Here is a 13,351-nt window from a genome sequence, read left to right as displayed (position 1 = left end):
GGATGAAACAACCATTTCAGTAGAACAAGAGTTGAGCTCTTAAGCTTGCTCATTTGAAACGTGGCTTCAAAGAAAAGGGAAGCATAGACCCTCTCAGGCCTTCCCAGTGCTTTCTCAGGAGGATTATAAATCCAAGGCAAACTGACTGGAGACACAGCACACTGAGATGCTTTTCTGTGGGGAGCATCCAGAAAATGTGTTAGAACTCTGAAAGCGAAAAAGGAGGCAGAGGAAGGCATATGGCTGGCAGTCATAGCTCTCCACCCAGGGTCTGTTATCTCCGCAGATCTTCCAGGTGACCCACACTGTCCCTGGAAGGAGGGATCCTTCAACAGGGTGTATCTGCTAGTAAAAAGGAGCCTCCCTGTTAAAGAGGTTTTCACTCTTATTGGACTTATTGACACTGAGGAGTTTCTTCTTACTCAAAGATTCTTTTTTTCCTTCAGATTCTTAAAGTAGCTTTTCTTGTTTCTCTGTCTCTCAAAATTTTAGCTTAGTAAGCAGTTGCTGAGTGAAAGGTAGGGAAGGATAATCGGAGTCTAAGTTTTCTGTGTCTGGGGCTAGACCCTGAGCATCCTCCAAATATAGCATTGTATAGAAAATTGATGCTCATTATAACAATATTAATAGAAGTGACAGGATAGATAGCCAAATTACCTTTAAATACTTGTTTCCGTAATGCGGAACACTTAGAGGAGAGAAAGGGCACCAGAGGAAAGGGGGTGCAGACAAAAGAGGGTAACAGGGGCAAATGTGAGCAAATACAATGATATGCATGAGAACATCAGAAAATATGGTCCAGGCTGCATGGTTCACATACCTAGTTAGAACTTTTTAAAATATGTTTTTCTTTTAAATTTATTCAAAATGTATTTATCATCATGTGTTTATTGTGCTTGGTGTGGGGTTTCATAAAGACAAATTATTTCAAGCGTTTAACCCCATATCCCGCCCTGTCCTCTCTTCCCTCTCCACACCTGTCAGTCTTTTTCTTCCTCCAACTTCACTTCTGTTGTCATGTCATATATATATAGTTTTATACCATTCTATGAGATCTAGGATGTACAAATGAGAGAGCGAGAGAGAGAATGTGATATTTGTTTTCCGAGTCTGGATTATTTTGCTTAATATGATGATTTCAAGTTAAGCCTATTTCCCTGAAAAATATCAGATTTCTTTCTTCATAACTGAATAAAATAACATTATAAAAATATATCTTTGTATACTTAATTTTTAAAAACACACTTTTAATTGAAATATAATGACACCACTTCTTCCTCCCATTTCCTTCCTCTAGCCCTTCAGGTGCCTTCTCTAGAACTCCTTCCATTCTCAACTTGATAGACTCTTTTTTATTGATTATACATACATGCATATGTATATGTATGCACAAATATAAACAAATACAACCTGCTGGATCCATTTTTCTATTAGTGTGCATATGATTTCAGGGCTGACCGTTCTGTATTAGCCAACCCAGGGCTCATCCCAGGAAAAGCTAACTGTCCATCTTAAAGTAGTCATGAGTTGCCTGTTGTTCTTTGCCTAGGCAAAGGACCCCATGGAATTTTCCCCTTTCTCATTAAACCCATCGATATTGTCATTTAGGTCTTGTCTATGTATCCATTTCCAGGAGAAACTATTTCACGGCAGAGCTCCTGCTCTCTGGATCTTACAGTCTTTCCATGACTTCTTCTGCAGTGTTCTCTAAGACGCAGACACAGGAGCTGCAGTGTAGATGTATCTACCGGAGCCGGGCGCCTCACAGTCTGTTGATTTCTGCATTTACCCAGCTTCTCTGTGACAGTCTTCTCTTGCTGTGAAGAAAGGCTTTTCTGAGGAGGGATGGTAGCCGCACTTTCTCTGTGGGTACAGAAATAAGATTAGAATGTGTTAAAGAATTATGCTAGTCTAGCAAATTGAGAGTAATGGATTCTACAGACCAATATCCTTCATGAATACAGATGCAAAAATCCTCAACCAAATACAAGCACATATCAAGGAGAAGCCACAGTCCCTCCCAGCTGCAACATCTATGAACCACAACCATCACCAGTGTGGCAAGATATGCATAATGATGCAGGAAGTAGCACTCACATACTGTTGGCAACCAACAGCTCTCTATTTGGACTTTGGGCCCACCCAACAAGAGGAAAATCATGCCTGGTACTGGAAACATAGCCAATTTCCCAGGGATAGTGAGGTCATGAACCCTAGAAAAAATGTTATTTATTTTAAGGTAGATAGAATAACCCAAAATTCAAATATCTCAAGCGAATCTGCTTCCTCCCTCTGTCCTTCAATTACTCAGAATGTGTCTTCCAAAGGAGCCACTGTTACCAGTGACTTATATAGTCCTCCAGAAAGAGAAACACATAAAGAAGGGTATGTGTGTGCATGTGCACATGAGCACGTGTGTGTCAAGAGATGCTCTACACGGTAGAGCATTTTGGAATGTTATTTTGGAAATTTTTCATGTCATTGCTTGATTAATTGTAATAGTACCATAGTACTGATATACAACATTCTTATGCATACTATATATATATATATAATTTATAGAGATATTATACTTTCAGTATATGTTATATTTGTGTGATACTAGGCTATATTAGGATATATTATTCTTTCCATACTTAAATTGTAAATTCTTTTCATAATTTATTTAAGCTCAAATTAGTTTAATTTGAAGCCACTTTCCCCCTCCCTTTTCTGTCAGAATGCAAAACCCTATAGGGGTGAAGACTCTGTTGTCAGCATAACCCACAGTATTTAGAGCACTAGTGTACTGGGCAGTTTTATGTCAACTCTATACAAGCTAGTCATCTGAGAGAAGGGAGCCTCAACTGAGAAAATGCCTCCATAAGATCAGGCTGAAGCTAAGCTTGCAGGGCATTTTCTTTCTCTCTTTTTTCCTTTTTTCCTTCTTTCTTCTTTCCTTCTTTCCTTCTTTCCTTCTTTCCTTCCTTCCTTCCTTCCTTCTTTCCTTCTTTCCTTCCTTCCTTCCTTCCTTCCTTCCTTCCTTCCTTCCTTCCTTCCTTCTTTCTTTCTTTCTCCTTCCTGTTTATTTATTTACTTTACATCCCAATCATAGCCTCCTCCTTCTGCTCCTCCCAATCCCACCTTCCTACCTTTCTTGCCCTATCCTCCCTTTCCTTCTCCTCAGAAAAGGGGAGCCTCACTCCCCTACCAACCCACCCCAGTATATCAAGTCGCATCAGGACTGAGAGTATCCTCTTCCACTGAGCCCAGCAAGGCAGCCCCATCAGCAGGAAGTGATTGAGTCCGTGTTGGAGACAGCCCCTGCTCCACTTACTAGGGAACCCGTATGAAGACTAAGCTGCCCATCAGCTGCATTGTGTATAGGGTCTAGGTCCAGCCCATGCATGAGCTTTGGTTGGTGCTTTAGTCACTGTAAGACTCCACCCACAGCATATCAAAACAGATGATGAGCTTCACAACCAAACTTCAGACAGCCATGGGAGCCTTGTGGAACAGTAGGGGTAGGATAGCAGGGCATTTTTTTAATTGATTAATAGTGGAGGGCTCAGCCCATTGTGGATGGTTCCATCCTTGGGCTGGTTCTGGGTCCTATAAAAAAGCAGGCTGAGCAAGCCATGAGGAACAAGCCAGTAAGTAGCATCCTTCCATGGCCTCTGTATCAGCTCCTGCCTGCAGGTTCCTGCCCTGTTTGAGTTCCTGTCCTGACTTCCTTCATGGGTGAACAGTGTTGTAGAAGTGTGAGCCAAGGGAACCCTTTCCTTCCCAAGTAGCTTTGGTCATAGTGTTTCATCACAGCAATAGAAACCTAACTAAGACAAACAGAAACATGAAGTGCTCAAGAAATATTTGGTGACTGAATGAATAATTTTTAGGGGAAATTTTTAAAATTTATTTTAAGTCCTTTATTTACAACTAAAATATTAAATTTGCTGCATGATAGCAGCAACACCACACACACACACACACACACACACACACACACACACACACACACTTCAAACAGGAAAACAGATTGTCCAGCATCACACCTGCTATATTTTAAAGTATTTGTGATTTACATTCTCATAGTCTTTATCTTGCTTTCTTTCCAGAAAATTATTTTCCATATGAAAAATGACTAAAGTTTTTTGACTATTTTTGAGACAGGGCCTCATGGAGCTCAGGCTGGCCTGAGATTTGCTGTGTAGCAGAGCATAACCTTGAGCTGCTGATCCTCTTGCCCCCATCTATCAAATGCTGAGACTGCAGGCATGCACCACCATAGTTGGCTTTCATGAGGCGCTAGCTCCTGATCCAAGGACTTGGTATTTTAGGCAAGCGCCTCCCCAACTGAGCTACAGCTCATTAGCATATTTTAAAATAGTTGTTCTGAAATGTAAATAAATTCTTTAAATTGTTAACAGACATTTCTCTTTTGTCTTCCTGAATATGTGGGCTTTATCTTTTTGCACGTTCCTGCAAACAGGGCTGTGGTACAAAGGAGGAAGTCATTGTTACATGTCTCTGGCCACTTCCCTCTCTGGATCATACGGTGCAGCCTGGATGACCCAGATGACACTGTGTCTCATGGTATAGACAAACATTTCCTCTCTCCTCTGCCGTCAAGCATGAGTGTGTAGCTCAGTGGCTGCAGGGCATGTACATAGCAAATGAAAGATTTCTACATCCAGAGGAGAAAAGAGACAGAAAAGAGAGAGAGGAAAAAAAAAAAGAAAATGAAAGAATTAAATGTGCATCCCAATTTGCTGTGCACTTTGCAAGTTGAGGGCACAGATAGCCTTCAGCAAGCTCCTGTTTCTCCTTACCGATTCCTCTTTGGGACTCTAAGGACGGGGTGTTTGGGCATAATATAAACTAATAATCTGATGGGTGATCAGATCAGATTTAAAATTATTTAAAATTATAGCAAAATTTAAAATAATTTCAATATTTTAAAATGTCTTGTTGGCACTTTCTAGAATACCACTGTCCTTGCCAGGAGTCCAGTGAGGCCAGTGAGACTTTGATGAGTTTGCTGTGAAGGAATGAGGAAATTTTGCAGCAAAACCCAGGGTGGACTGTAAGACTAGGGGCTGGATAGGGGCTATAATGACTGCTTAGAGATAATCAGCCAGTGGGAACCAAGATGGAGCTTATTCAGCCAAGGACTCAGGGCTTAGCCAAGCTAGGAGTTAAGACTGAGTGAGCTAGTGGCCTCTGTATCAGTGGGTGCCAGCAAGAACAGAGTATCATGGAGTCTGCTCCAGAGACCAAAGGAGGAAGCCAACATATTATTCTAGGGTACTTTTTTTTTCTGGTATCAAAGAACACAGAAAATACCCCTATACTATCTATCCCTATAATACCCCTATACTATACTATCAGATAGTATACCCAGATACTATCTGAATAAGGAAACAGAGGGAAAGAACTTTAGGGAAGATTTAGCCTTGCTCTTTAAACATACTCTATAACTTCTAAATTATGAATACAAATTAATATTTAAACCAGACAAAACAATGAGTTAATTCAACCTGCTCCAGTCAGTAGAGTAGGGCAGAAGAATATGAGACTAAATAATTGCAGTTTTTTTGTTTTGGTTTGTTTTGGTTTCGGCACATAGGTGATGTAATGAAAATCATTTGTGGTTCCTGCTAAGTATTGCCAGTATCCTTCTGCAAGACTCACACATGATGAATTTACTTAGTCACTTCTGATTGAAAATCAAGTTATTAGAATTATAATTAGTGAATGGTTAGAAGTGTTGTGTGAACATCTTGTTACATTTGTCGTAGTAGTCTGAAGTAATCACCAAATAAACAATGCTTAACTAAAACCATCACTGGGAGTGTGGACTTGCTGGTGAAGGAGACCTAAGTGTTCACGTGCTAAGGTTATGACTTCCTTCTTGTCATGGATGTGTTCCTGACAACATGGACTAGTGACATGGAGTGACAAATGAGATCCATTACATTCTCTTCAGTAGATTTGCAAGTATGGGAGACAAAGACAAGAGAGAAAATGGTTAAGAATAGAATTGAAAACCAGAGTCAAACTCAGAGAAATGACCAAGAGACTGTTAGGAACCAAGTGGAGGTTGCATTGGATTTTGTTTCTGCTCTGTTACATGTCTCTTGTGTTGCCCCAGTCTCTGGTAAATACATCAATAACAGTTTTATTTTGTTGGCTTATTGGCTAGAGATAGTGAGTATTAAGGGAATGGGCCAAATTAAATGTTTGGATTACTACTGTGAGGAACCAACATTGATGGTTAGATGATCCATCTTGAGTCAGGAAGAAGCAATTACAGCATGGGAGGGGGCTTGACACCCCTATCCCAAGCCAGATGTGGTCCAGAGTCCATGGAAATTGCCAGCCAGTAGAATAGAGTCTCATTGAGTTACTAGAGCCCGAGAGCCACCAGCTGACAAGTGGGAGTTTATGCATATCTTTGCTGGCACCATACAGTGAAAAGGGAGCTTCCCCTCAATTGTTTTGGGGTTTCTCTGCTGTTCAGTGTCCTTACCAGAGGGTAAAGCCTGTGTTGGGTTGAAGATACTTTCTGGGAGTAGATAGGGGAATGTAATTTTAGAATTCTACCTTATATTAGACCACATAATTTAATAAGCCAACTGACTCTTCCAGGAGGACTGTTTTCTTCATGTTATGCCAAGCCTAAGCTAAGCTGACCATTCTTATCAGGGAAGAAACAAATTTCATGGGGACCTTAAGCCTGCTTCTTAGTGACAGCCTAAAACTGATATCATAGATACTCCGTGTTAGTATTTTTGTTGCTGTTATTGTGGTAAAACACCATGACCAAGGCAACCTATGAAAGGAAGGATTCTTTTATAGTTCCACAGCGTTAGAGTCCATGAGGGCAATGCGAAGGCATGGTCGTAAGAGCAGCTGAGAGCTCACATCTTGATCTGCAAACAGAAGGCAGAGAGGGCACACAAGGAATGGTGTAACTCTTTTGAAACCTCAAAGCACAGCCCCAGTGACACACCTTTTCCAACAACCTCTTCATTCTTCCCAAACAGTTCCACCAACCATGTCTAACTATTCAAACATATGGGCCTATGGATGGCCATTCTCTTTAAAACCATCCTATACTCCAACACAGCCAGTTCTCTGAGGGCTCTGCCTCAGATAAGACACTTCTCTTGGTAAGGCATTCTCTGTCATGGATGCTCACTCCTTCTGTGCTCTGGCAGTCCTATCTATTCTCTGTCCTGTGCATTTGAGCCCTTCCTAGAGGTATTGCCTTGGTCTCTTGATGCATCCTGTTCATGGTGGCCTCATGGAAGGTTTGCCCCATCTTCTCATTTTCTTCTCTCTCCTCACAGCCTCTCTTCTTCCTTATTTTCTTTATTTCCACTCTGTTTTGCTTAGAAGCTCTTTGCTCACCATCCTCAATACAGGTCAAGCCTGCCTGGCTCCTATCTATGTTCATTATTAACACAGTGAAGTCTGTACTGATGACGCAGTTCCCTTCAGAGTGAGAATGGCTTAAAGTACTAGGCAGACAGGCTTTCCTCAAAGCACCTTAAAAACTGAAAAAAAAAAAAATAAAAGACAAGTCATCACATCACATGATTAATAGAGTCTGAACAGGGCTGTCAAAACAGGCTGAAAGGTTGTAAAACAGGACATTACAGATGAGCTTACCAAAAGCATTAAGCTTAATTTTTTTAATGACTAAGTTTTTTAAACTGCTGACAAGTTTGACTAGAATTTGCAGAGACTGAGTCAACTTCACGGTTTTTTTTTGTTTTTTTTTTTTTTGTTTTTTTTTTTGTTCACCCTTAAGCATCAACCGCACTTGACAGAGCAGATTGAGAGCTGAAGACGCTGCCCAGTTTCCTACACCTGCCAAAAAGCCTAGAGTTGAAAGTAGCCCGATAACCTGACTACAAGTAACCTGAACCTTGGTACAATTGTACACAAGGCCCTTGGGAGGATGGTAATAAACCTAGTTGGCAGGCTGCCACTCTCCTAGCAATGGAGCATGAAGACAGAAAATATGTAAAAGGATATTAGAAAGAAAACCACAATGACAAGACCTCTTCGTTGCCTTCATGTTGTTCACGAGGCAGAGCGGGAGGTAGGAGGCAGAGATGGGAGAAAATCCCACCTCCTCTATAGAGCAAGTATCCGTAGGAGGTTTCCCTGGGTCGAAACACATTGCTGATGTTTTCTCTTTCTTTTTAATATAACTTTTAAAAAATAATTTATTCACCTTACATCCTGATTGTAGCCCCCTCCCTCATCTTCTCCCTGTCCTACCCTTCCTCCTTCGTTTCCCCTCCATCTCCCTATCGAAGGGGGAGCCCTTCTCCCCTACCACCTGACCCGCCTATCAAGTCTCATTATTATTGACTGACTCCTCTCTGGCCAGGCCAACCCACCAAGGGGAAGTGATCAAAGAGCTGGCAACAGAGTTCACATCAGAGACAGCCCCTGCTCCCCTTACTATGGGAAACGCGTGGAGACTGAGCTGCCTCTTGGCTACATCTGAGCAGGGGGACCTAGGTCCTTGGTTGGTAAAGCAGTCTCCGCAGGCCCTCCCTGGGTCCAGATTTGTTGGCTCTTCTAAGGAGCTCCTGCCCCCCATCTCTATTCCCCCACTCTGTCCCACCACTACCTGTGCTCTGCCCAAAGTCTGGTTGTGTTTCCTCTCTTCAACCACTTCCTGTGTCTGTCATGTTTGCCTTTCTGAATGAGAATTAAACATCCTCCCCAGGGTCCTCCTTGTTATTTAGCTTCTTTAAGTCTGTGAATTGTAGTATGGTTATCCCGCATTATATGACTAACATCTGCTTATAAGTGAGTATAGACCATGCGTGTCTTTGTGGTTCTGGGTTATCTCACTCAGGATGATCTTTTCTAGTTTCATCTATTTGCCTGCAAATTTCATGATTTCCTTGTTTTTAATTGCTAAGTAGGATTCCATTTGTAAATGTACCATAATTTCTGTAACCGTTCCTCAGTTGAGGGAGATCTAGGTTGTTTCCAGATTCTGGCTATTATGAATAAAGCTGCTATAAACATAGTTGAGAAAATGTCCTTGTTGTATGGTGAAGCATATTTCAGGTGTACACCCAGGAGTAGGATAGCTGGGTATTGAGGTAGCATTATTCCCAATTTCCTGAGAAAGTGCCGGATTGATTTCCAAAGTAGTTGTACAAGTTTGCACTCCCACCAGCAATAGAGGAGGGTTCCCTTTTCTCCACATCCTCTCTAGCATATGTTGTCACTTGAGTTTTTGATCTTAGCCATTCTGGTGAGTATAAGATGGAATCTCAGAGTCATTTTAATTTGCATTTCCCTGATGACTAAAAATATTGGGCATTTCTTTAAATGTTTCTCCACCATTTGATATTTCTGTGTTGAGAATTCTCTGTTTAGTTCTGTACCCTATTTTTGTTTGTATTATTTGGTTTGTTGTAGTTTAATTTCTTAAGTTCTTTATATATTCTGGATATTAGCCCTCTGTTGGATTTGGGTTGCTGAAGATCTTTTCCCATTCTGTAGGCTGTCGTTTTGTTCTGTTGACAGTGTCTTTTGCTTTACAGAAGCTTTTGAGGTCCCATTTATTAATTGTTGATCTTAAAGCCTGTGCTGTTGGTGTTTTGTTCAGGATGTTGTCTCCTGTGCCAATGAGTTCAAAGCTCTTCCCCAATTTTTCTTCTAGTAGATTTAGTGTGTCTGTTTTTTTGTTAAGGTCTTTGATTCACTTGGACGTTAGTTTTGTGCAGGATGTAAGTATGGATCTATTTGCAATTTTCTGCATCCAGTTAGACCAACACCATTTGTTGAAGATGCTATCTGTTTTCCATTGTATGGTTTTGGCTTCTTTGTAAAAGATCAAGTACCTGTAGGTGTGTGGGTTTATTTTTGAGTCTTCCATTCGATTCCATTGATCTTCCAGTCTGTTTCTATGCCAGTACCATGCAGTTTTTGCTATTGTTGCTCTGTAATACAGCTTGAGATCAGGGATGGGATACCTCCAGAAGATCTGTTGTTGTACAGGATCATTTTGGCAGCTCTGGGTTTTTTGTTTTTCTATATGAAGTTGAGAATTTTCCTTTCAAGGTTTGTAAAGAATTGTATTGGTATTTTGATGTGGATTGCAGTGAATCTGTAGATTGAATTGTTCTCTTTGTTTCTAATTTATTGATTTCAGCCCTGACTTTGATTGTTTCCTGCTATCTATTCCTCTTGGGTGTGTCTGTTTCTCCCCGATCCCTTGCCCCCAGGACTTTCAGGTGACCCATTAAGTTACTTATATAAGATGTTTTGAATTTCTTCTTGAAGGCACTTAGTGCTATGAACTTTCCTCTTAGCACTGCTTTCAGTGTGTCCCTTAAGGTTGAGCATGTTGTGCCTTCATTTTCATTGAATTTTAGGAAGTCCTTAATTTATTTCTTTATTTCTTCCCTGGCCGAGTTGTCATTGAGTAGGGAGTTGTTCAGTTTCCATGTGTGTGTAGGCTTTTTGTTCTTTTTCTTGTTGAGGTCCAGGTTTAATCCATGGTGGTCTGATAGGATAAAAAGTATTATTTCAATCTTCTTGCATCTGTTGGTGCTTGCTTTGTGACCTATTACATGGTCAGTTTTGGAGAAGGTTTTGTGAGGTACTAAGAAAAAGGTATATTGTGTTTGGGTGAAAAGTTATATAGATGTCTGGTAGGTCCATTTGATTCATGACATTCGTTAGTGTCATTATTTCATAGTTTAGCTTCTATTTCACTGATCTGTCCTTTGATGAGAGTTGGGTGTTGAAGTCTCCCACAATTAATGTGTGGGCATTAATGTGTGGTTTAAGCTTTATTAATGTTTCTTTTACAAATGTGGGTGCTTGTATTGAGGGCATAGATGTTCAGAAATGAGATGACAACTTCGTGGAATTTTCCTTTGATGAGTGTGAAGTGTCCTTTCTCATCTCTTTTGATTAATTTCAGTTGAAAGTCTATTTTATTAGATATTAGAATGTCTATGCCTGCTTGCTCTTTGGGTCCCTTTGCTTGCAAACTTTCTTCCAGCCCTTTATTCTGAGGTAATGTGTATATTTGTGGTTGAGGTGGTGTGTTTCTTGTATGCATCAAAATATTGGGTCTTGTTCATGCAATATCTGTTAGTCTGTGTCTTTTTATTGGAGAGTTGAGTCCATTGATATTGAGAGAAATTAATGACCAATGACTATTTGTTCCTTTAATTTTGATGTTTGTTGTGGTAGTGTGTTTATGGGCTTGTCTATTTTTAGCTTTGCAGGACATTCATTTATTTCATTTATTTGCAGTAGTGAACTTATTTATTTCCTGTGTTTTCCTGAGTTGGATTTGGGTTGGATTTGTGGGTATGAACTTTTTAAATTTGTTTTTGTCATGGAATATCTTGTTTTCTCCATCTATAATGATTGAGAATTTTGCTGGGTATAGTAGTCAGGGCTGATAGCTGTGTTCTCTTAGGGTCTGCATGATATCTGTCTAGGCCCTTCTGGCTTTCATAGTCTCTGTTGAGAAATAAGATGTGATTCTGATAGTTTTGCCATTATATGTTACTTGACCTTTTCCCCTTACACCTTTTAATATTTTTTCTTTGTTCTATACATTTAGTGTTTTATTATGTGGTAGGAGGATTTTCTCTTCTGGTCTAATCTATTAAGTGTTCTGTAGGCCTCTTGTATGCTTATAAGCAATTTTTTTCTTTTAATTGGGGGAAATTATCATCTATTATTTTTTGAAAATATTTTTTGGGTCTTGGAAACAGGAATCTTTGTTTTCTTCCATTCCTATTATTCTTAGGTTTCATCTTTTCATGGTGTCCTTGATTTCTTGGACGTTTTGTGTCAGGAATATTTTAGATTTAACATTTTCTTTGACAAAGACATTCATTTATCTCATTGTATCTTCTACACCTAAAATTCTTTTGTATTTTGTTGGAGATGCTTACCTCTGTAGTCCTGTTCTTTTTGCTAAGTTCTCTTTTTCCAGAATTGCCTCAGTTTGTGCTTTCTTTATTGTTTCTATTTCCGTATTCAGATCTAGAACCATCTTATTGATTTCCTGCACCCGACTGTGTTTTCCTGTATTTCTTTGAGTGATTTATTAATTTCCTCTTTACAGGACTCTCTAATGGACTCAGTCTGTTTGACAGCATCTTCCTGTATTTTTTTACATGTATCATTTGTTTCCTCTGTTAACATCTTCATAAGCATAGATTTAAGGTCGTTTTCTTGTTTCAGTTGTGTTAGGATATCAGGGCTGCCTGCCTTTGGATAACTGGGTTCTGGAGATGCCATATTGCTTTGGCTTTTGTTGATTGTGTTTTTACTCTGGCCTTCAGCTGTCTGGTAGTCTCTGGCATTGGATGGGAGTTTCTGGTGCGTGCTGATGTCCTGGGGGTGGGGTGCGGTATGGGAAGAGCCCTGGGCAGGAAGCTGGATGTAGAAGGATCACTCCTCAGATTGGTGTGTATGGTATATGTTGTGTATGGCAGGTGGTTCTCAGGGAATTTCCAAGGCTCTCCTCAGGAGTATGATCCTGTGGACTAACTGGACTCTTCAGGAGTCCAGGGGCTCTCCTCTCACCAGGGGAAATCCTGGAGATAGGTGCCTCATTCCTGGCTTTCATGTTCTGAGGTTAATGAGCTGCAGCTGCCCAGAACACTATGCTCAGACACTGTGTTTGCTGAGCTCAGTCATCTTGGAGAACCAGAGAGCTCAGAAGTTTGGTTGGTATCCCTAGGGAGATGGATTGAGCTTTGGAGAGGCATCTGAGGCTGTTCCCATGGCTCCCAGGCATCAGGAGGCCTGAGGTTTGAATTTTGTGCCCCATACCCAGAAGGTATTCCCTGGCTGGTGAGCACAGCATGCAGGCTTGTGGGTAGACACTGGAGACCCTGAACCTGTGAAACCCGGGAACTTTTCTGGGAATTAGTCAGATGATTTACATTTGGACCCATTTGTTTCCCTCACCATGGGGTTGTATCTTGACTGGGTTGTATCTTGACCCAGTTTCTGGTGTTTTGAGGCCCACAGTTCTGCCTGGGACAGCAAGCATAGTGTTTAGGCTTGTGGCTAGGTTCTGGATACCACACGCCTGTGGGAACCCAAGAACTTTTCTGGGGATTAGCTGGATGACCTGAGGTCAAACCTGCTTGTTTCCCTCACTGTGGGGTTTCCTCTCACCTGGGAAACACAGTCACTGGTGTTTTGGGGCCCACAGTTCAGTCTGTTGGTTGCTGTGCAGTCACTGCTGCCCTGCTGATCAGACACAGTGTGCAATTGGTGCTGCCATCTTGGATCCCCTGGGTTGTCCTTGCTGATGCTTTCAAGAGATGGGCTTCTTTTCCTTCCTTCCTTC

At 40.9% G+C, this 13,351-nt stretch overlaps 1 long non-coding RNA gene across 2 annotated transcripts in view; it reads left to right on the top strand.

Annotated features, from left to right (window-relative positions):
• The window catches only part of LOC132657061 (uncharacterized), a 99,285-nt gene that overhangs the window by 35,200 nt on the left and 50,734 nt on the right, over window positions 1-13,351 (top strand). The gene's annotated exons all lie outside the window — the stretch shown is intronic.

Source organism: Meriones unguiculatus, chromosome 10, assembly GCF_030254825.1.
Source record: "Meriones unguiculatus strain TT.TT164.6M chromosome 10, Bangor_MerUng_6.1, whole genome shotgun sequence".
Lineage (NCBI taxonomy): Eukaryota > Metazoa > Chordata > Mammalia > Rodentia > Muridae > Meriones > Meriones unguiculatus.
The sequence above is the reverse complement of the archived record's forward strand: the minus strand, read 5'-3'. Positions and strand labels throughout refer to the sequence as shown.